Source organism: Atractosteus spatula, chromosome 7 (genome assembly GCF_055471065.1).
Source record: "Atractosteus spatula isolate fAtrSpa1 chromosome 7, fAtrSpa1.hap1, whole genome shotgun sequence".
Taxonomy (NCBI): Eukaryota; Metazoa; Chordata; class Actinopteri; order Semionotiformes; family Lepisosteidae; genus Atractosteus; species Atractosteus spatula.
Window position 1 is genome coordinate 60,286,135 of NC_142712.1, and position 23,845 is coordinate 60,309,979.

General features: G+C 38.1%; 1 protein-coding gene across 1 annotated transcript in view; it reads right to left on the reverse strand.

The window, feature by feature from the left end:
- Positions 1-23,845, reverse strand: part of LOC148831550 (talin-2) — a 140,244-nt gene that overhangs the window by 95,567 nt on the left and 20,832 nt on the right. The window contains exon 2 of the mRNA XM_088921607.1: positions 4,994-5,039. The gene's annotated coding sequence lies outside the window, so the exon portion shown is untranslated. The remainder of the gene's footprint in view (positions 1-4,993; positions 5,040-23,845) is intronic.

The following is a 23,845-nucleotide window of genomic DNA, read 5'->3' on the forward strand; positions in this document are numbered from 1 at the left end:
GTCTAGTAAATGTCTGATAACATTGTGTCTGGATATACTTAGATATGAGGTGAATAAGCCAAACTAGGAGTATGAATTGGGTGATAAATGCATGCTCCCACCACACACTTTCCATTAGGCTGCTTTTTTATTCTGCCAGAGCAATGTACAGTGCTTCATGCACACAATGATGATGTCTCATTATATACCTAAAATATGTAACATCATAGAACAAAAGCTACAATTTAGCTGCAGTGATTCCAAAGTAAAAATGTGATATTGTCTTGTTTCTCATGAGTAAGGCTACAGGAAGTAGACTAGTAATGAGCTATTATAATATTTTATTATTCTGTGTAACAAGCAGTGACAGGAGAGGGCTCCTGCTACTTTGCTACTTTTTACGAGTTGACTTTATTAAGCTACAGAAAATAAACTACTGCACACATTAAAACATGCATTAAACCAGAGGTATGGCAACACCATGTGCTTCTTTACACATGCTGAACACCCACACAACTGGCAACTGATATTTAAATCCTAACGATGCACATCTTCATAAAAGTGAAAAATCTTAATGTAAGAAGCTGACAAAATTCCTGCATCACCAATGCTAAACCTAGTAGTGAATCTAAATCTTCTACTGCACTCAGCATGTATGTGGCACTTAGTTCTTACCCAGCACCTTAAATCGCTATCAGAAGGTGAAAACTGGGAAACCAGAAATAAATTTAAAAGTACTGTAAATAAAACAAGTTATTGTGCTCTGAAATAATTTCTTCTTTGTATAGTGAGGAAGCCCAGTTAAATTTGCCCTTTAAAGAATTCAAAACTTGTTTTAGATCTTTGGCCTATTTCTTTGACATACCCAAGAGCAACTTCCACTTTACCAAAGGCAACAAAAAACACCACATAGTATGTCTTGTGACTGCATAACTCAATACAAGCCAATCTCTCAACAAGGACTTAATGCAGTGGCCGCTCAGAATCAGAGAGTGCTATTTGAACAGCACTAAAGTCCAAACACAAGATTTAGTAAAAATGGCAAACGGCATATAGAAAAAATTCCAACAAAAGAAAATTTCATTCATTATTTCATTGCCTTTAGTGGCACTACAATACGCTCAATGAAAACATTAGCTTTGATGGAGGGTTCCGATTTAGAGTGGGAACGTTCAGTGAAAGTCTATAAAGAACCACCAAGGCAATTCTGATCTCAATCTAATGTTGATTTTGTCAGCAGCACCTATCTAACTCCACTGAAGAAGTACATTGTTTTAGTAAGCTCAGGGTGGTCTAGAATTTGACGATTCAAAACTTCAGTACCCTACCATATACTTTGGCCATCTTTTAGAGGTTTTATTTTATTTTTTTATGTTATGATGAATTCAATTTCATCTAGTCAGAAGCTAACCTGGTAATGTTGTCATGAAAAATGCTATATTCAGGTAATCACCGATTAGAAAAGATACAACATACCAAAGACACTGTCGTTATACAGCACTGAAGGATCTATGAAGTTAACTTTTCAATTGGAGTGGCCTTCATTGTAGGATATAAGCCTTTACACAACCAAATGTAATTTAGACTTCAGAGTGAATTACACCAGATCTTCTATTAAGTAGGGACGATAAGATGTAAAGCACATCATCAGCAACAAAATATTTATACTCTCATGTAAAAGCAATAATGATGTCAATTTATCATGGTGGCTGTTAATGCACTGAATAACTATGTCCAATATCTAAGGGGTTTCAGAGAACAGGCATTTCAGAACAACAATAATAGATTTCCTTAGGGTCATTTAACAAATAGCGGTTTTGTGTAGAAAATCAAATATATTCGATTATAAGCAGAGATTTTGTAGGTAAATTACATTCTTATAAAAACATGGAGAAAAACTGTACATTATGAATAATTTAGGGGCACAGAGAAGACACCTTCATAAATATATGTTTTTTAAATTTTAAACAAAAAAGCATTTATCATCCATGTGTTTACAGCGTCCTTTGCCATGTAACTGTGTCACAGACGTTAAGTATTACAAACCCATTGCATCCAAGTGTAATGCTAGATCTACTGTATCTTTTCCTTTAGCATACGAGAAATAAAAATCAGTCCTTCAGATAACTATTATCAAAGTAAAAGCCCTCCCCTACAGCTTTACAGCAAGAAGCAACATTTGGATTGCAGCTGGCACAATCTACACTTTGATACTGCTTAGCAGAAACTGCTGGCACACAGAGACGGATCTTAGCCACAGATAATTAGTGTCGGAGACCAATTATTAGAACCAGACTTGGCTTGGAAACAAAGCAGAACTTCACACACTCAGGAAAAAAAACCAAACCGAACAAACAAAAAAACACAGATAAAGCAGTCATGCAAGAGGGTTTCATTTCGTTCACAATTACGATGAATTGATGGCTCCCGTGCTCTTGTTTAAAGTGACTCTTGACTGATGTGCACTGCAATTAGGTATGATAAAGTTTGTCCAACTGAAGGATATAAACATTCACAACAGGAAAACACGAACAAAAACATACTTGCATATTTTGCTTCGGGTTTGGTAAATAATCTTCCATAGAAACCAGGCCATTTTTGCGAATGTGCAAGGCATTTCACTAGAAATCAAACACGCAGCTGAGTGAATAACAGCTTTTCTTGAGCTTATTGGATTCTTTGCATGCCTTTCACAATTTACATTTTAAATAAAGGGGTAATAAACTAGTGGCACTGGACTGTAATGGGCAGACAGAATTGAGTGATGAAAGCAAAGCTAAAAAAAATGCCCCCCCCTCGCTTCTATCCACCCATTAACACACCATTACAAATAAAGAGCCAGATGCATCATTTATGCTTCATCTGGTAACGGCAATGGAATGATTAAACTCTTTAATACAGCAAATACAGAACTCCCTTAAAGTCAAACAAACTGTTTTTGACGGATTTGAATCCGTTTATACACACTTCATAAGAAGTGGCTCACCTTTTGGTTCTTTGGTAAAGTTAAATGAAAGGGCAGAAATTGCATTGCATTTAGCACTACTGCCTCACAGCTCTTAGGCTCTGGGTTCCAATACGACCCCAAGGACCTCCTGAATGGAGTTGGCATGTTCTCACTGTCAGACAGACTTTCCTCACACCTCAGAGACACATACAGTACCAGCTAGGTTAATCGATGAATCTAAAAATTGTCCATCCTAGAACGCACACACAAGGGCAATGAGCAGGTCTCTGATGATGGATGGACAAAGCTCTGTAGAGCCATCCTTCCACTATTTCTCTATTTTTCTTCCTGATGTGGACATTTCTTTTTCCTTTTCAGCAGGACCCTTTTTGACCTCAGGTTACAGCCGCATTAAGCCAAAAAATAGGCAAACGCTGGCAGCTTCTCCCGGAGTCTGCGAACGCAGTAGGGCTGCAGGTGTAGCCCCGGAAAGGGGGAGAGAGACCCTCAAGTGGGAACAGAAGCCAGAGGGAGGACACGTTCCAGCTTTACCTCCAGGCACATGCGGAATGCCTTCTGACAGACTGGCAAGAGTTCAAAGAAAGGAACAAAAAGATACCGCTCCCATGGTTTATCATGCTTTCCTTTCAAAATGAAACTCTTTTGCCCTTATCATGCGGCTCAGATGCTGCCAGGTTTCTGTACTGTGGGTGACAGCTGAGAGCCATTACAATATTCACTGCACTCTGTACATACTTCCTCCCTACCACAGTGACAGCCAAGGCATGATACAGGCCTGTACTGCAAGCATTTCTAAGGCACTGATTGCACAGTGAGGCACTCTATAAAAGCTCTTTTTTGAAATATCCAATAAAGTGTGATTGTAAAAAACAGGAAAAAAAAAGAGATGAATGCCCTTTGTCTAGTGCTTTTTTCCTCCCTTTCATTTGCTGATTTCACCTGATTTCATGATAATCGAGCTGATCCCTCTCATGTAGGTATTTTATCAAACTTGTAATGGACTTCAAAATAGGATCACAGACACAGGAGCAATATTAAGGACCAGCTAGTGCCAAGGGTAATGGAAAGACTCCAGCCCTGGTACAGCATAGATTTTATCTGGAGTGAGGATTTTGGGAAGAGGAGACACAGGTGAACTCTTACTGTTCCTGTGCTGCTGCTTTAACAGTAATAAAAATAAAATAAATGAGGGCGAGAAGCAGCTTGATACTAAAAGTAAGTCACTCGTGTGTGCTGCTTTCAAGCAAACTCTGTAACTGAATGTTACTGCCTGGGACAACCTCTATCAAAGCCAGTATGCTGTACGAGCAGCTCAAAGACATACAACAGGTCCGGTACAGGAAAGTGTTTCACTGAGTCTTGTCAGCCTGCCCACTGCTGCCTGCCGGAAACCTGTTCCCATGAAAGAGCCCAGAATAAAACCCCATGCCAGCAAACACTAATGACTATTGCTTCCAAACCCAACAGGATGTCATATGCGCCTGAAAAATCTTACACAGCAGTATACAGTAGATGCCATAACCAGGTACAAAGAAAATGTCTGTGCACATCTCGTGTTTTTGAACTTAAGCAACTTAATAGCCACCTTGAACTGAGAGACTAGTCTGAGGATTATTAAGCAGCGTATGAATTATCCTTCCATGGTTGGTTAACACTTGGCAGCCTTACTATTTCAGGAGGTTCCCAGGCCTTCAGCGAGTCAGTAGTCAACAATCAACAGCTTTGGTTAACATTCTGAACTGCTGCACAAACACACCCTACTCTTAGTAATCAAAAAAAAGAGGTGAAGCATTTGAAAATGCAAAAGCTTTAAACCTGGCTATAAGCAAATAAATTCTAGACTTTATCGTATCATGTACCGTACCAATAAAAACACTTCCCAGGTTTTCAGTTTCAAGATACACAATTAAAAAGTAGTTAATTTAACTATTTAGACCATTAGAAAAGTGTACTAAATGTGGTATAATCTACCGTAAAGGCTGATGCAAAACCCGAGAAACGGAAAGCATTCCAATAAGCTGTCAGGGAACAAAAGAACCCACTTACCTTTCTGCAGGAGATGATGCTGCCAGTGCTTTCTGCCAATTTACAGCTGAAAGAAACAAAGCTAGTGTTAAGAAGAGAAACACCACACCACTGTAGAAAAAACATTTTCATAGACCAACAGTGCTTTACTGGTAAGAGCTGACGGATAATACTGGATTGTCACACAACAGTTTTGTATATCATACCTTCCATGGAAAGTTGTAGTTTGAAATATCAGACATACTAAAAGATGGTAAAAAGAGCATTGTCAGCTTTTGGTTACAAGCACTCATGCCTTCAGTATGCTTAGGCATATTAAGCTAATAAATTAAACTTACTTTTTATGCACCACTATTTTGATAGTGATCCACATGTATGTAGAAAATGTAGAAAGATCTACGAGAATCACCCTTATTAAACACCACAGTGCAGCATTTTAAACCTAGCTCACCCTTATTCATGTACAGTACCTTCAGCACTGGGTCTAGACGGCACCAACCCAGTTACAGTACATCTTAGAGGTTACCTGTTTCTAAAGACTGACAACACCTGTTGTCAATGATTTAAGCAAATAACCCATTTCATTAAGAAATCTCTGGTCCTGGAGTGCTCAAGTGAACAAACCACCTGCTTAATTCATCACAATTAAATTGCCCCACGTTCATTAAACCTGCTCAGGCCTCAGGATCAGGGTCATTTCCAAGACCAGAGTTGCAGACAGCTGCACATACAATAATAATAAATAATAATACTATTTAAGTTCTATTTCATGAAAAAGTATTTCAAAACTCATCAACTAAAAAACTAGAGCACCATTCCTAGGAGACTCTGCTCTAGTGATAAAGTATTACAAAGCGTATTTATAGCCCAGCCGTTTCTGACGCTTGCATTATGATTATCAGTTTAATCAGAACAGCTTGAAAACAAAGACATCATAGTGGCAAAACATTTCTTTCTTGGAGGCCTGACATTAATTAGATCTAGGTCATTACAACTCCCCACCTGCAATTAAACAGAGTACAACATGCACCAGCCGTGAGCAACTATATTTTGCATAAAAAGGCTCCAGTAGTGTGGTTTTGAAGTGATTAATTATGATTTGAGACCATTTCCCTTATGATAGAATTAGAAGTTTAAGAACAAATTTGCACCTATTTTTAACAGCTTCTCAGCTGAGGACCTGTCAAATGCCTGGCTGTGTGCAAAGTTCATAGGTTTTTTTTTTCTGAAAAACTGGGGTGAAAAATATCTTGACAAGATCCTCAACATAAGAACCTATTATCCTAACCAGAATAAAATAATGTGCTCAGAAACTGTTGATATGCACACGCACAGGTTGAGCAAGCTTTAATCGCATGCAAAAATGTTCACAAAACGACCTTGCACAAACCATCGAATACACAACCTGAATATAGATATACACTGGCCAGATACCTTTCCTCTCTTTGCATGTTTATAACTGAGATAGTGAGGAAAAGAAAATAAATCAAACTGTGAAGTCATCGGGTCTTTTAATTTCGCTACTCAAAAGGAATGGAAGATGAAATATAGAATCATATGAAAGGCTGAGCCAAGTGTTTTCCCTCATTTTTTATTTTATTTTTTTAAGGGTTTGGGAATCTCGGAACGCTGCATCCCACATGCAGGAAGCTGCTGATAACAGAAACAGCAACACTGATATCAAGAGCTGTGCCTAAAAAAACAGACAACAGGGATGTGAAGGGAGCAAAGGTCTTGTGCCTGACCCGAGACACTAGCCCATTCAAAAGAAGTTACATCCCACCCAAAGCTATACAGCAGGCTATGTAGTTGTATATTCCACTGTCACACTTTTAACCCAATCACTCCTACAGCAGCACATTGTTTTCACATAAGGTTACTACAGTACACACAAGGCAACAAACTACAGTCATTGGGCTTACTGCCGTCATTGGTAGCTCCTTTCAACACTTCAAAGACAACAGCAGAAAACAAGAAGACAGCAATGGTTCTTCAGCTCAAACTGGGGCTTAAATGTCTTGTAATCATTTGCTTTAGTTTTACCGTATGTGTACCAATTCAAAAATATCAATTAAGTCAGCAAAGATCTTATATGAATTATCTCCAGCTTCCACTAGACCTCATACAGGATAGACATGAATTAGAGTGATAAAGATTGAAGGGACCAGTGATCATGAATTCGCTTGTGACTTGAAACTGCTGTGTCATAGAGGTGGCCCTCTCCTTTGGCCTATTTTCTCAGCCAAATTTTAAACAAATACTCCTCTGAGTAAAGTGCAGAACAACCAAAGTGCTGATGAATGGGTCAGGATTCCTTTGTGTTGTGTAAAAAAGGGTGAGGGGAACTAAATTCTGAACAGCACCTTGATTACCTTGAGCCTGAACGACTAAATGACATTTAACAGAAGCAAATAAGTTAAACTAAACCAACTTAGCACTACATTACCCTCATCACAGAAAGACTTTTCATCTATATTTATTACATTTGCAGAGCATGGGGCTCCCATTATAAATATCTTTACCTAAAAGTAAGCCTCTAGTTCTTCTTTGTGTATTGATCTGCCAAAGCGAATTTATAAAGTATTAAAAATGTATAAAGAATAAAGTGAAACTTTAGAAATAAAAAAGTGCATTGCAAGACTCATTCAGAAAGCAGATTTGAGCCTGTTCTCTAGACGTTGCTAGTTCAAGCTTTGTTAACCATGTAATCAGCAGACTGTGACTGCAATTCCCCAGGTGATGATGCACAACTGGTTGATCCTCAGGCTTGGGCTGGCCTGCTTGCTTGTTGAGCCTCAGACACCAACCACTTGTGTGAGCGGCCCAGCGGCCCAGTGGTCACATTGCTTCTCCAAACAAAATGAACACATCTGTGGGCACTGCAGAGCTCAGTGTGTAAAATGACAACTTGGAAGACAGCATGTATTTATACTCAGGTGGGTAGCTGCGTCAGCATGAGTAGGCTGCAAAGGAACAAGTAATAGGGGTTTATTCCATGCTGAAAAAAAGAAGAAAGAAAACACAACGTTTCGGCCGTGGAGTCTTCCACGGCCAAAACGTTGCGTTTTCTTTCTTCTTTTTTCAGCATGTATTTACACTCTTTCCCCTGTAGCCACATGGTGGCTGTAACATTAAGCCAACCCAATCAACACCTGGCATTCCAAATCAGGACCTTAAAAAACATGCAGAAAAAGTCCATTCTAACATCAAAATAAAAGTAACTCTACAATCTTACTTTCACTGCTAATAAACAAAAACTACCAAACGTCAAAATTATTATTCTTTGCTAGACTGGATATCCTAAGGCAGTTGGTTGTATATATTGTATACTATACCTAGCATGTTTCACCAAAGTATGAACAAGGACTATTTTTGATTTAATAAAAATGTGTGCTTTTAAATTCAATACCAACATAGGCCTTGTGAAGGTCTGATGCTCTAATATGAGTTTATTGCAAAAGATAGCATTGCTCATAACACTCAAACTTCGGGTGAATAAGAACAAAAACCAGAACTCTGAAGAAAAATCAAAACCTGTATACAAATGTATAACAATTTCTTAATATTTAAACAGGTTTACATCTGGAATCCAAAGTTGCAAACAGAAAAGAAGTTTGAGCATGAAAGGAACATCATACACAGAGTAGCGTAGATAAACCTCTTCCATGTTATACAGGAAATGCAATTCCAGTATTAAAAACAAAACTACCTTATGCTTGACAATAAGATGACAACTGGGTGGTGATGAGTGGAATTTAATAGATGCATTTAAGATTGAAGACCAGAGGGAGTTCTTTGCATAATGAGCAACATTACCAAAACACCTCAGCCGGCCTTTTAAAGATAAATTTTTGAGGACTTTACAGGGAGGTATTCTTGAATCGATTACCTTTGGACAACACCAGCTTCTCTCATGTGTAAATTTCCCCTTGTCACCATGAAGCGCTTGGACACAGAATAGTCTTATACCTGAGACACCCCTCAATCGATGCTATCGTAGTACTGAGTGGCATACCAGAATCACAGACAGCAGTAGACTGGCAGACCACACCACAAATGCATAATGTTGGGAGAAACATACATTAAAGGTCTTGTGCAATAGACTATTCATTCTCCAGGGAACATTGAGCAAACTGGCCTAAAGAAGCACAGATCCTGCTGCCAGAGGACATGTGATCACAGATTTGCAAAACTTAATTTCTGCTGCTGAGGTTATTTCTGCAGCAATAGATCTTGAAACAAGAATTCTGTGCCTGGCTTCATCTGAACAAAACAGAGCCCGGGAGAGAGATCTGCTGTTATCATAAATAATATCCTTTCGAGTCTGTATAGCAGAATCACCGGGGGTTAAAGTAGAGCACTGCATGGGGGAATGAGCATTTCACATGGCATAATTGCAGTTTGGAAAGTCAAATTAATCTATTAATGCAACCTACTGTTTCAGAACTCACTAAGGTGAATCCCACTCAGAAAAAAAAACTATAAGTTTTAAAATCATTGTTTAGAGTATTGTGTAGAAGATGCTAGTGACCAATATTATTCTATATTAATGAGTATTGCTTGTAGGGGTGCTGTGACTACAACAGCTTAAATCACTTCATTTTTCAAATGGCCATCTTCCACAGGGAAATGATCTTACCTGGTTGATTAATATGATCGCTGCATTCCTGAATTTACTATAACCCTATTACAAGACATTTAAAACATTGCAATTGAGTGTGTATATTTATATTCATAAACTATTAGCAGAGCAAAGCAATTATGCAGATTAGAAAAAGAAGTCTAATTGTTTTTAATTAAATTAGGCATGTTTTGATACTATAATAGGTGGTTGTTAGAAATTACACAGCGCAGTATTTTTGATAAGTGCAAATAATTGTACTTGTATTACAAAATCTGTTTGCTTGCCAATTATTTGAATGCAATATTAATTAGCCTACCTATTGTGGCACTTTGTTTTTTCTGAGAACGAGAAGGGGATCATTTTTCAAACCTACACTAAGACAAACCATGTTATAGCTTTTACAAGAACAAATTGAGCAGTGGAACATTTCTCATTCTCTTGGAATCATTTATATGCAGGTTTTGCATAAATGCAGACCTCTACTGTCTAAGGAAGTCCTTTTCTCCAGGGGGTAAAAAAAAAACCTTCTCCATGGTACAGTACAGAAGTCCAGTTCACTCACAGGGATCAGCTTCACGTGGGAAGGACAAATCAGAAGTTTCAGAAACCTTCTTTTGAAGGGGTTTTGGGCAGTGTATTATTTTTTAAAAAAGAATCGCAAGCCATTTTGCTTGATGCATGAAACTACGGTATGGTGAAAGAGTGAGTGCAAGGAAATTTCTATTTCTAACTGCAGCACACGTGGTGCCCCAAGGCAAGAGAAGCCCAATGCTATGTAGATAATGGGCACTTCTGTCTCTGTTCCCAGTGGTGACATCAACAAAATCCCATTTTCCGGCACTGCTGTGATGAATGTAGGATGACCGAGGGGTGATGAAACAGATCCTTCTGTGTAACAAGATCGGACCCCTGCCGAATCCGGGGGCCATCGTGGGGGGGGTGCCCCACCCACCTCACACTAAGAGGAAACACCCTCTACATTTCAGCGTCTCTCTCCACACCATGGCCCTCGCCTCAAACCCCCACTGTGCAACAGTCACCCCTTGTGCGACACAGCAACTATTCAGCTAGATTTCAATATGCGGATTCAAACCAAATTGGGAATTAAAGTTAAAATGCTCAGAGATCCGTCAGTATTCACTGCCTCCCCAAAATTATTCAAACAAACACTTCTACCACAAGATCACTTACCATACAAATATAACTGATACTTTCAAGCTTCAACATTTACTACTGGAAAAGTGTCTATAATATGAAAGACAATGAGCACACCTCAAAGCAAAACACCAGTGTTCAGCAAATGCTAAGTGATAAATATACTGGAGTGGAGGAAAATAACTAAAGCATTGTTACAATACATTTGCCAGTTTTACACAAGCTAAAGGGCTTTCTGTCATTGATAGCATATCGGACTCTTGTTTTCTAGCGATAACTCCTTGAATTTATGTAGTGGTTTTCATCTGGATGTGCTTTAGGTACATGAGGGAGCCCACTTCTTCTGGGGAAATGTCTCACCCCACTGAGTGCCTTAAAACAGCAGTCATTCTGTGCTAGGAGCCCCACTGTACAGCAGATATGGTAGAAACTGCTTCAGCCACTGAATTAAAGGTGAAATTTAGGTAGGGCAAACGGTGCGTGGCCTAACTGGAATTCAGTTTCTAATTGATCAGAGGATCTTGTTCAGCTGTTAATTGAAAGAAGCTCGTTACAAAATCACTGGGTAGTTCATGCCAGATTTCCACAACCCTGTGCACTTTAGTGCGGTTCTCTTGAAATGCTGAAATTCGTCTTTAAACACTGACTTCTGAACAAGAAGCACAGACCTATTAAACACAGCAGTATTACTCACTTATTTATTGTTCTACGGATAAAAATCACCACACCTACCACCAAAAATAGCTTTAGCTGTGGTGCAGTTTCGATTTTAAACCGTTTTCTTTAAAAAAAAGCTACATTCAGTAATAGCGAAGACAAAATTTCTATTTGGTTTTTAAAGGCCTCCATCCTTTTAGAATTCACTTCCCTTAATGTTTATGTACTATACAACCAACATCATCACAGAACATCTGGCTCCCAGATATTTCAAGAAACACTCCTGATTTTGTCACATTAAAAATTACATTCACTTAAAACATAAAAAAAGCATATTAAAAGGCAAGGCAAATGCTTCCTTATTTAGTATAAGGTTGTAGTTGCAATTCAATGAATATTAAATATACACAGTACAAAAATACACAGTGTGTACTCTTTTTCTTGAAGAACTTGATCAAATATTATATTAAAGCCACTCATTTAAAGGGGGAACCACAGTCCCAATATCTTAGACTGGTTATTAAATCTTGGCAAAAATAAAATCATTGATGTTCCAAAACATTTTACAAAATTGTGAACTTTGTGAAAGTAAGGCCCTTCCTGCTCACTAGTCACTGTAATGATTAATGTAATGTGATGCACGAACGAATACGTTCAGGTTGTGCAGAAGACATTTCACCACATAAATATTCCAACATGATCTGCATGCAGAGTTAACAAGTAATATCTGTTGAGAGCAATCTTTCTATTGGACTAAAAGAGATGTATTCACAAGCCTGCTTGTATACAATGTAACAAGGCTGCAAGGCACAGTTTTGTTGCCTTGTTCTGAATCGCAGAACATTGTGCTGTGCATACCTGGAAATTTTGTGAATTGTGTGATTTCAATTGGAGGTTTTACAAATTACTGTGTCCATTTTACTTCTTTCGGGGTTTCAAATGCACTCATCAATGCTGATTCCTTCTAACCCTAAAATATAAAAATAGCATTGCATTTCCCCTTTAATAAGGAATAGATAAACATTTTTTTTTAAATGTTACAAGAAACAGTAGTTAACCTTGGTTTGAGGTCTCCCTATAAGAAAACCTCTTAAAACAATATTTTAGTCATTCTGGAAGATAAAGCACTAGGGATTAACATCATAGCCACTCATGGTTAGTCAATCTCTTGTCACTGTATGGTAACTTTAACACAACTACAGAAGTAGGGAATGTACAAATTGGATTAACTACAAAGCTATGTTGCTTTAAATATGTTTTTAATTTCCATAAATTCATATGACAGACTCATTTCCAGTAGCTTTCTTCCTGCTGAGGATGGTGCCGAGATGTCACAGAACCTTGTTAGCCAGAGGATAACAAGATCTCTTTAGAAACTGGAACATTGGCCAGACAACGACATCTGACTGCTCCTGCAATCTGACAAAAATAATTTAACTGCCTACACATTCAAGTTGGGTAAGAAGCACGTAGGTCAAGAATTACAATTAAAAACATATGGTATTCAAATGACTTGATGTCGCTTCATAACATATTAAAAAGCCACATTCCCATTCAAAAACCCTAAACCTTTCCTGGAAAAAAAAGGTTAGTAAAAACTTACTCACACCTTCCTACCCTTCATAAGCTCACAAAAACAAGAAAAGCAGGAATATCTATTAAGCTTTAACTTACTTTCAGGTGTCAATTGCAGGGAAAAAAATCCTATTAGATGTAAAAACAAAAAAGGCAGAATATACTGGACTGCATGGTTGCCATTTGTTATGCTACATTGTGCCACACCTCTCAAACGTGCCTCCATGTTTTGCTGGCAGCAGCCTCTCAGCTAATATCTGGTTCATTTATTGAATGTGCAGCCCTGGCTTACAATTGCTATTGCACTTTAACAACAGAGCCTCACAGAGCAAAGCAGAACAGACAGACTGTATTCTGCTGTGGTGCGACAGTGGTCAAAGCTTTTCTCATGTCCTAACTGAACATCACCAATGCACAGACTACACCTTCTGGAGATATACAGTAGTTCATATAAACTCATAAAAATCATAGTCAAGGCTCTACAAGGGGTACAAACGGTAGAGATCTTGTTCTCCGTATTGTCAGATTTCCATGAATTGTCTGAGGAACAATCTTAGTGACCTATAGTTCAGCAAAAGAAAGGTCAACAGCTCCCAGCCCCCTTTGCAACAGGCTTATTTTGAAGCGAGGCCTGAGATCACAGCCGGCACAACCCCATCACCTCCACAGTAGCTTCACAGCTAAATCCAATAATAAAATGTTTGATCCCATTCTGTTGCATTGCTTTCAATAGTGATGCACAAACTCTAGGGAGCGTTGGCCTCCTGAATGCTTAATTTCCTGTTCAAAAGCAGCTCACTCACACGTTTGTCAAGCAGATTAAGAGAAGAGAATTACTGGCATTTTAACCATGTGCCAAATTTGAGAAAAAAAGTGAAATGATTTCACACCATGTGTAACCTCAAATACAGATATTTTACAAAGGTATTTACTCTGAAAAATTAAGCTGATTTTTGCATCTCATTTCATTGTCACTTGTGTGAGAAAACTTCAGAAACTTCTAGAGGTTTACTTACTAATCCACTAATTCATTACTGTTCCACCTTTCACTGAAAAAGGATTATAATTTAAATTAATGGTCCTTAAATTCCGAACCAATACAGAAATGTAACTATAATATTTTTTGACCAACAGCTCTTTGTTTGTGAAAATATAGAACATGTCATAATATGTTCAGACCCTTTGAAACAAATATAAAAGAAACACACATGTAAATACAGTCAAGAAAAGGGAAACTAAATGTATCAGATACTATTATGACTAATGATCGCCGTTTGACTGCAAAAGCATTATCAATCTTATTTGTAGTAAGCATCACGTATTTATTACATATTACGCCTGTAACATTTTTTCTGACAGTTTAACCATTTCTAAAGACAAAGTGCATTACAATTTGGAAAGGTTGTAAATTTTTTGTTTCATTAATGCCAGATTTCTCATTGCAGAACTCGAAGTTCCCAATGACAGAGGAATATGTCTACTTGGTCACAGTACCCTTACCTTGGACCACAGAAGTGACCACCGTAGCCCACCAGAACCACAGCCAGGGGTACGCATTGATGCAGGCTCTGGCTGTTACAGTAACCAGGGCATGAAAAAGAAATGGACTCAGCTGATATTTAATAGGAGTTGTCAAGGAAATGAATGGCACAAAACAAGTCTATAAACTGGGAGGAGGCACTATGAGACAGGGTGGATGAAAGGAATCAGAACATGATTGTATCCAGGTCTTGACAAAGGTTAGTCCTGCTCCCTCTGAGCATTGTTAAAGCATTAAACCGCAATTATGATGTACCAGTTCACAGAGACTGTTACCAACATAGAACAAGACATATACAAGTCAAAGAAAAGCTCTGTGGGCTGAGACACCTACTTCCAAATTCAACTCTCATTAGATCTGAAAGCTGATTTTGAATGCTTATTAAAGCAAATCACATACAATTGTGATATTTTACTTAATCTGAGTTACATGTAAGCCTGACTATGCATTAAATATTATAAGAACAGATCATGCAGAAATCAACCTATAATTTTGTGAACCAACTTTGCTTCAGACGCTTACAATCTTTAGTGCCATCAAATTTCAGAATCTCCACACATTAAAGAGACAGCTGGATTACTTCAAAGCAGTAGCCCTCCTCCGACTATGTTAAAGTTGGAATATGGTAAAATAGCAAAACACATTAATGTCAACTATCCACATGTTGTATATCAAAGTGCAGCTGAATGTCACAATTTCCTACCAGAGCACTGTTTGGCGAAGCTGAATTTACCCATTTTGGGTGTCAAGATTCATCCTGTTCTCTCAACACAGTTTTCATAGGTTTCTCTTGGGCAACTGGAACTCGCAGATACCTCTCTTTTCTCTGGACTTCAGGGTTCAAGAGAGAACAGTACATTGAAAAAATGGTGCGTGGTTGGCTCTCGTTCAGTATTATCACAGTGACCAGGTTTAGCTGTACAGTGACGGCGATAGCACTATTTGTCCGTTCTTTTAACAGTCTAGTGTTTTGAATATATGGATCAATGTTATGAAAAAGCACAGCTTTTAAGAATGACTCACACCTCAATTTAAACATCTTTCTAATACAGTAATAGAACGATTGATTGAAAAAGAAAAAAAACATTGCATAACAATTGTCTGACGGGGTTTTCTCCCACTCTTTCCAAGTCAGCTAGACAGAACTCATAATACTAACAGCACAGGACTGTCTCAGTGTCTCAAGTGGTTACGCTGGGGGGAGGGGTGGGAAGGTTACAGTGTGGCCGACTTGGACATGCGCATGAGATCACTCCAGCTTGTCAGGCTCACCGAGCTGAGCGCACTGGAAGCAGCCAGGGGGTGTTCACCGTTTCCAGGTCTGCTTTTCTAGGGGATGGACTGCTGCAGTAGACCTTGATTACAGGATGTGCAGGATACCTACGGCTTCCCCCTTGTAAAATCTTGCAGCTGTCACGCACAACTTTGCTGAAATGTGCCAAAGATGGTCATCGCTAATTTCACAATACTCTATTGCATAAAGAAGAGGGGCAAAACTGCCCAGAATAGCACAGACCTGTAGTAGTTCTAGTTTTAGCTACTGTAGCCGAATACATCTTGAAGCAAAAAAGGCAGAACAAAACAGTCAGAGAATATGACTGATTTAAAGAAATGCATATTTTGATTTTTTTTTTTACTTTTGACTTTAGTTTTCACAATTCTGGACTACTTCTCAAAAGTCACATTATAAAGAAAGGAGTTTAAAATCAGTTTGCCTTAAAATGGATGTCTGACGGACAAAAGAACTTTGATCTGTACATGGAGAATAATAGAAATGAACAACGCGTTAATGCATATTAAATGCTGGTTTAAAAAACGGTTGCATGCCGAGTGGAAAAGCATGCAGGCCTTCACCCCAGATGCAGAGCCCTGTTCTGGGTGCACGCGTCCATCCATGAATGTATGCAATAGCTATTTGCAGCAATGAATACCACTCATTTTGAATATACACAGTCTCTCTGTAGCACAAGGAGTGGGAGGCAGTCATTGTGTAGCTACACAGCTCTGCAGCTGCCAATTAAACAAAGAAATTCATCTGTTTTCTGAAGTATCTCTCTGAACTCGCTAATGTATCCAATACCTATATAAGGAGAAATCTGTTCAGTTTATAAGTGCAGGTTATGATCACATCTGGGTGAAAACAGTTCTACTGAAGAAAGTACACAGGGTGATAAACAGTTCCTAAGAATAAACCTCAAAAGCAATGAAGCTGTTTTAATATGTTATTGAAGCTGAGTTTTTACCATGTGTTATGAAGTTACACTTTGCAGATGGACTGTTTTTTCAAAGATTAATGAGTTTGCATATTTCTTCCAGGAAGAAAAAAATGTGTAACATCTAGATATTAAAAAATGAGACTCAACCTAACCTGTCCATACTCACTTGCACTTACGTCTCTAATATAAGTTCATTAGGCAGGCTCAACACAATATCACTGCATATTATTTGAATTTATTTTTATTAGTTTTTTTTATTTGAAGTTAGGTAACATCATATTGTCTTAAACTGGGACCTCTTCACAGGACTGTAGGTATCAAAGCAACCAATCATAAAACAGACAATGCTGGTAAGAAATTGAATTGCAGGAAAAAAGCTGACAGATCATTTTTTTTATTTCCACGATTCAAGTGCTGGTAAAAAACACAAGATGAAATTACTTCATTAAACACGATCTGATTACAATGCATTAGTTGAGATCCGTACTCTACAAACACTCCATTAGCAAAATATGTTCTTTATTTGTCCTTGGAACCTGGCAAGGGTAATCTAATCGTCTGAATTCTCCAGAGTCAGCAAAACCATTGCATCCTGTTACACTGTCAAACAGAAATGCAGGAGAGAAACACTCCAGCACTTGAAAAGTTAAATAGGGAAACACGCCTTACTAGTGTCGTTCCAGATCTTTCCACTCCAACTAGTCTTAAAAATTCCAAAGTAGTAAAGAATAACCAGAAAAAGATATGTTTTCAAGGAAGAGCCTTTTCACAGAAATGCACTGATTTATCTACTTTGCACATACCAAATTGTCAACAGAGAAAGAAAAATGAAATACAAAAGAAACAAATGTAGGAAACCTGAGGAATAAATAAGGATTTCTACTAAAGGCTTTCACTCATTATTCAACCACCACTTCAATCAACTCATATCCACCATGTTTCACCACTATCAATCTATTACTGCTGATTAGCAATTTAATTAGCTAAGTGGGGAGTTGGAGGTTCAAGCTTAGTCAACAAAGACAAACCCACAGTCAAGTAAATGAACCATAAAATGAATTACTGCTGTATGAAGTGGAAACAAAAACACTTGTTTCATTAAATAAAATACATTTTAGGATCTTTTGGAAATAGTAGTATAATGCAGACAAAAACAAGAAATAGAGCCTGTGAAAAGGCATGACACTGGATATCAACTAATTGTTAACCCTGTTTAATGACCCAGAAAGAAAAGAATTGCAGAGAAATTGCAGTAGCTCAGTACAGAGTACAGAGCGCCTGTCACAATTAAAAAATTTAAGCAACACATACTGCTATTACATTAAAGTAATGCGCTAAACTAAACGTGAAAGGGAAAAAGTAGGTTGACATTTTTTGGCACCACATAAAATGTGTCCCAATCACTGAAGTTCTGATTGCAGCCTTTAGGAAAAGGTAGCTGGGGCTCTCAACCATTGGAAACATTTGAATGAAAAGTGCTTTTCCACTGACGGAAAATGCACCAAGATTGGCCACATCGAAACGATGATACTTTTATCAGTGCTTTTACAAACTGGTGTCTTGTCAAAGTAATTTTCAAAAGCCTCAAGTAAATAAGTCATTACTGTTCCCACCAGCACATCTGTAAAATAAGTAACAGGCACATCTGAGGTGCTGCCTGAATTTTGTGAAAGACTGGCCATTAAAAGCCTTTTAGAGAGGCTATTTCTTCAATACAAAAACTTTTTTGATGTGTAATTATCAGGTAGGAAATATCATGGGATGAAAGTTAGGTTTTGCTCCAGAATTTTCACGCCCAGAAATGCTATTGCTCTTCCTGACTTCAGCTTTCAAGTTTTAAAATAATCTTGTGTTAACTATTATCAACAAACTAATTGGATTAAACAGAAGTTAAATGGCTTTTGTTTCTATGTATGAGTGATTTAACATTCACTATAAACATCCAGGCAGCTCTTTTTTAATAAATGAATCACTGATAGAGAAAAAACTGAAACGTCATCCTTCTTAATAAAGACATTATTGAACCATAACACTGAAACACATTCCGAGACTAAAAACATTAATTAGGTTTTAGTTAAGATGTCCTGAAAAATAACGATAGCAGAGAACTAACTTATCCCATGCATCAATAGCGCGTGAATCCCTTGATGAATAACTATCTTCCAAGTGTCGAGAAGGAAACCTATTCTACAAAATTAAATTAAAACAAAAGTGAAGTCTCATATGCTTTCCAGTTGCAATATCATTCAATAGCCTTAAGTATTTTTGCACTTCTAACACTCTTGAATATAAACTAGGTGCAGCTTGCAACAACTGATCAAAACTTACACATTTATCAAAATAATTACTTTTCAGATATTTATATAGCTTATGTCTATTTTACACAGAGACATCAAATTAAAACAACCCAAAATGTTCTGACAGTTACTGGCACTGAAATAAATAGGAAGCACTTTTTAAATAGAAAACTTAAAGACAGCCAGAGAGGGGATCCTGGACGAGGCTGAAACTGATAGCTAGATTAGTTTGGAACAGGGAGCCACAATGCTGTTCAAAAACTACTAAATATACATTGTACAAGGCATTAGAAACAAGGTCGGGCTCTGTGTTAACAGCCTCTAACAAAACCCTTTCAAGGGCAGGACATTGATTCGAGGGGCTCACTTTACCAAAGCCAGGGTTGCTGAAACAGATTCTACATATTATACAAAGATATGACATTATAGTTTGAAACGCCACATTAACTTGCAAAGAGACAATACTCACCTGTATGAAGTGCAAAATGTTAAAAGAGAAAAGCAATTAAAATATGAGCGTGAGGGTCTTTTCTACAGATTTTTTTATTAAAAGGTCAAGCATTGAGCCAATCTTTTTCAGTTGTCTTATTAAGTGAGCATATTAAATTTTCAGGCAGTGTGATTTTTATTCCACGAAGGTGTCTCTTTAAACTTATGAATGTTATCCATTTATGGAGAACGTTTAGTTTAATCTGCTCTTAATGGGCTCCAGAAAGCAATGAAGAGGGAGAATAAGGTAATTAAATCAATCTGTTTGCTCTTAACAGTGACTCTTAGTTACTTTATTAACATGGATGCTACAGATGTTGCTATAAAGTTGATTTATGATGGAACATCTTTGAAATGCAACGGGAAGGTTAATATTACAGTTTAATATTAGTCTGAGAGACCTGAAGTAAACCCATTCCTCACTACTAATTTGCCAATTAATTTTTCAAAATACTGAAAGAAAAATACTAGAAAAGCTGAGATGTCAGGCAGTCAAGCTGCTTCTTTTTATAGTTAATGCTAAAACAATCTGGCCCAGCTCCAAAAACAGCTTTCTTGTCTTAAATAACGTCTTATGATGTTCCAAGATGTTACACTGAAGATGCTGACTGGAGGATGGTGATGGGATCTTCCATTTCTTGGAATTCTAATCCACAAAACATTTAAAACTCACCAAAATAAAACGGTGTCAAGCCATGTCAGATCAGATAAAGCCATGTCTAAGCTAGAGCTCAGACACAAGCAACAAATGTGTGCTCAGTTAATTGAAAGGAACATATCCTTCTCATGCTAGCAGAGTGAGGCAATTTTAGATCTTGCGTGATGCATCAGTCTGTGATAAGGAGGACAATTTGTAGGCCATTAGCACAAGAACCAAGTTTAAAGGCTTGGAAACAACAAATCCATTTCTAAAAGGCCACATGTTTTATAATTTTACTTTTGCATGCTCCAGTATCTTCTTTCATTGTGAGTTTTGCAAAGATCACTACATCTGTGCACCAGCTGTTACCAGGCCTCTTCTGGGGTCAAAAGGTTAGAAGCCTTGTGTAGAGACGCCATCTAATCCATGCTGTGGAAAATCTGTAGAAAATGAAATGACAAAATACACAACCTCTTTCTATTACGCAAGGTAAGCTACCCATGGCCCATCCCCCACGAAAAAGCAGAGTGTCCCAAGTGTTTATTCCAACCTTCCAATTGTAGAGACACCTCCCTCTCTCCACATCCCTGTAATTCAATTATTCCTGCTACAGCGTTCCTAACAAGAACCATGAATGGAAGCAAAGCATCTATTTGAGTGAAACTTGCTGGCAGCTTTCACGAGAGTATGTTTATAACAGAAGCTGGAATTAAAACAGCCCTAAACAGATCTTGAAACTAAGCAGGTAAGAACTGAGTTTCAAATAAACCTTTTACAACAAGCAACTAAAAACTATTTTTTTTATGTTATGCTGCTACAGCCCCTTCAGTGCCTTATTTAGTAAAGCACTCTCAAAGCTATGAACCTGACTTTGAGTTTATATAACAATCATGAAGTATTTGTCGGCACCGGCTTGACTATGAGGCTTTCATGACATGTAAAAGAAAAGGTCTAAATTAGACTGTTAAAGCAGTTCTGTAGTTCTACTAGATTCACCTGCTCAGGGTTAAAGTCAACCCAGAAAGAGATTAAACAAGTCAGTAATTCAACCTTGAGTTTGCTATATTGTTAGTCATTAAGAAGCATTTTGGACTGAAAACCTTTCAGAACACTCCGAAAACACAGACACTCTTGAATCTATAGGTCCTTGACTTTAACGTTAGAAGCTTTCACAAAAGTAGTCAGCAGCTAACTATTCAATCTCAAAGCATATTAGCTCTTGTCCTTGCAGCAATCTCATGGGATCAAGAAAAGCTCTGTAACATTTTCTGGAATCCATTACTGTGTTCTAGGTCCCAAAAGATTTCTCCTTAGTACAGGATGCAATTTATTCCTATCATGAAGCGCGTGCACATGTAAAAAGTGTAAAATCATGTCCAGTTCAGCTGGCTTATCTACATGAAGCATAAATGACAAACTGCTGTCAATTATTTAAAAAGCAGCAGTTTTCTTAATTAAGAAACCACGTCTTCTTAATAGTTATTGAAAACAAGTCTCACAACGAGAAGCTCCTGGCATCTCGTTGCGGTAATTTAATGGAGTTTCTTCCCAGGTGCAAAGGCATAAAATCAAGCTGTCGACTTGCTGAGCATCTCTGGAAAAGCAACATTGGTGCTGACAGTAATAAGGAACCACATAATAATTAGATCCATAATCCCACACAAGTGCTTCATTAGGTTCTGAAAAATCAACCCAGGAGCACTGGATGGCTTCAAAACACTAATGGAAAGAGGAGGAAATGGAGCTTTCTGAAGCAAGTAATAAGGAAAAATTAACTCCCAGAAAACAAAAATGATAACTAAGTAACCCCAGCTGGACTGCTCCAGAGCCAGACAGCCTGAGTGGCACATTCTACTGTGGCATGGGTGGCATCCAATCTACTGTTTTAAATAACTTCTACTTCAGTCCTTAACACTTGAGCAAAGCATAGAGTACATATTCCCTACTTAGTGTTTATTCACAATCCCAGCAGAGCACTCTCTTTCTGCTGTTAGGATGTCAGCCATGCTGCATTTGGAAAGTAGCCAAAGAAGGAGTAGATACAACAGTATTATTACAAGCAATAAAAATTGAAACAACAAATATTATGCATTCGTACAGTTTAATAGAGCTTCCAGAAATGCAAAAGTCATGCAAAACAAATGATCTGGATCTCAAATAAAAATTGTTGATGTCCATATTTCCTACATATCACCCAATTATGTTTTTCTTTTTTTATCTGTACATCAGGAAGCATCATCATAGCACCTGTAGGAAGGAACAGGGCACATCTTAATATATCAGGTCCTGCCTCTCTGCCTAGTCACTGTTTAAATGAAGGCTACCATGTGTAAATTGAAATTGAACATGAGTGACTGATAATCATAAGGAAAGTACAATCTAGGACCTTTTTCTGGAAAAAGCTTTTTTATGCTGTGCTGAGTTGTTTAACTTCACATGGATAATGAGATACTTCAAATGTATATATTGAAAATCTTATATTGAAAGATTTTTACATCTTTCCTTCAGCTATCCACACTCATAAGCCTAATTGTATACAGCAGCAGAGGTCTCCAAAACAAACCAGTCTGGACAATGAGAATGACAAAGGGATCGTTTACAAATGGAATATTGTTTCGACAAAACAGTTGAAAAGCATATCACTGCAGACACAATGTATTGGCAGACTGAACTGGCACCATCTTGGCCTGCTGCAGACCACACAGAGCCGAGAGATGGCACAAGCTTCCTCCTACATTATCTGCCTCGACTCCCACCTCCCCATGAATTTCCACTGGAACTTCACACCACCTTCCCCTTGCAGAAAGTGGGAAGCTGCCTTAAACATAAACCCTGGAACCCTCCAGATCCAGGGAAATGAATGCCTTTGAGGGCACTCCATGCTTCCATCAAGCCCTCACACTGATCAGACACTAACATTGCTGCTGCACACTGTGACTCAGAAAAGTTAAGGAGACAAGGCTGGATTTCTCTCCACCTGTACTGTATTCAACAGCCTCCGAGACATACCTAAAGGATCCAGACTGCATTGTGTACATCTTGTAATGCTGTGCTCTAGTCCTCGTCTTTGCTTTTCAAATGAATTAATACCGACACTCGGGTCTCCGCTCAATAGGCCTAGCACCTGTCACACTTCCGAGCGGACGTATTTATAGGTAGCGGAGGGGTCATATTACTTCACACGACAGTGGCACAGAGCATAGTATGTCCGAGGCATACATTATTAGAATATATGCTCCATCTGATTCTCACTGGCACTAGGTCAGTCTTCGGGAGTTTTGAAGTGCTATTTCAGTCCATTTCAAGGAAAGTTAACGGTTGGAGTAAAACGAGTCATGACGAACTTAAAAGATAACATCTTAACTCCTTCCCATTCTATGCAGCGTATTGGCAAGCTAGAGAGTGGGGGAGGAACTGAGCAGTTCCCTAATAAAAACATTCAGTGGATCACTATAGTTATATTGCAGTTTGTCATCATGTAAGGAACTTTTCCTTTCATTTTTAAAACTGCTTGCAAAGAAAATACTTAAAAAAAAACAATATTGAAGACAGACTGTGTAGAAGGTGACGTCTAGGGCACACGTGCTGTTTGTTAGGCTTTTCAGTCATAGTGCCAAAGTATGTCACTTGTTTTTACTATAGGTGAACAGTTTATGCCTACGTAAGTGCAGACCAAAAAA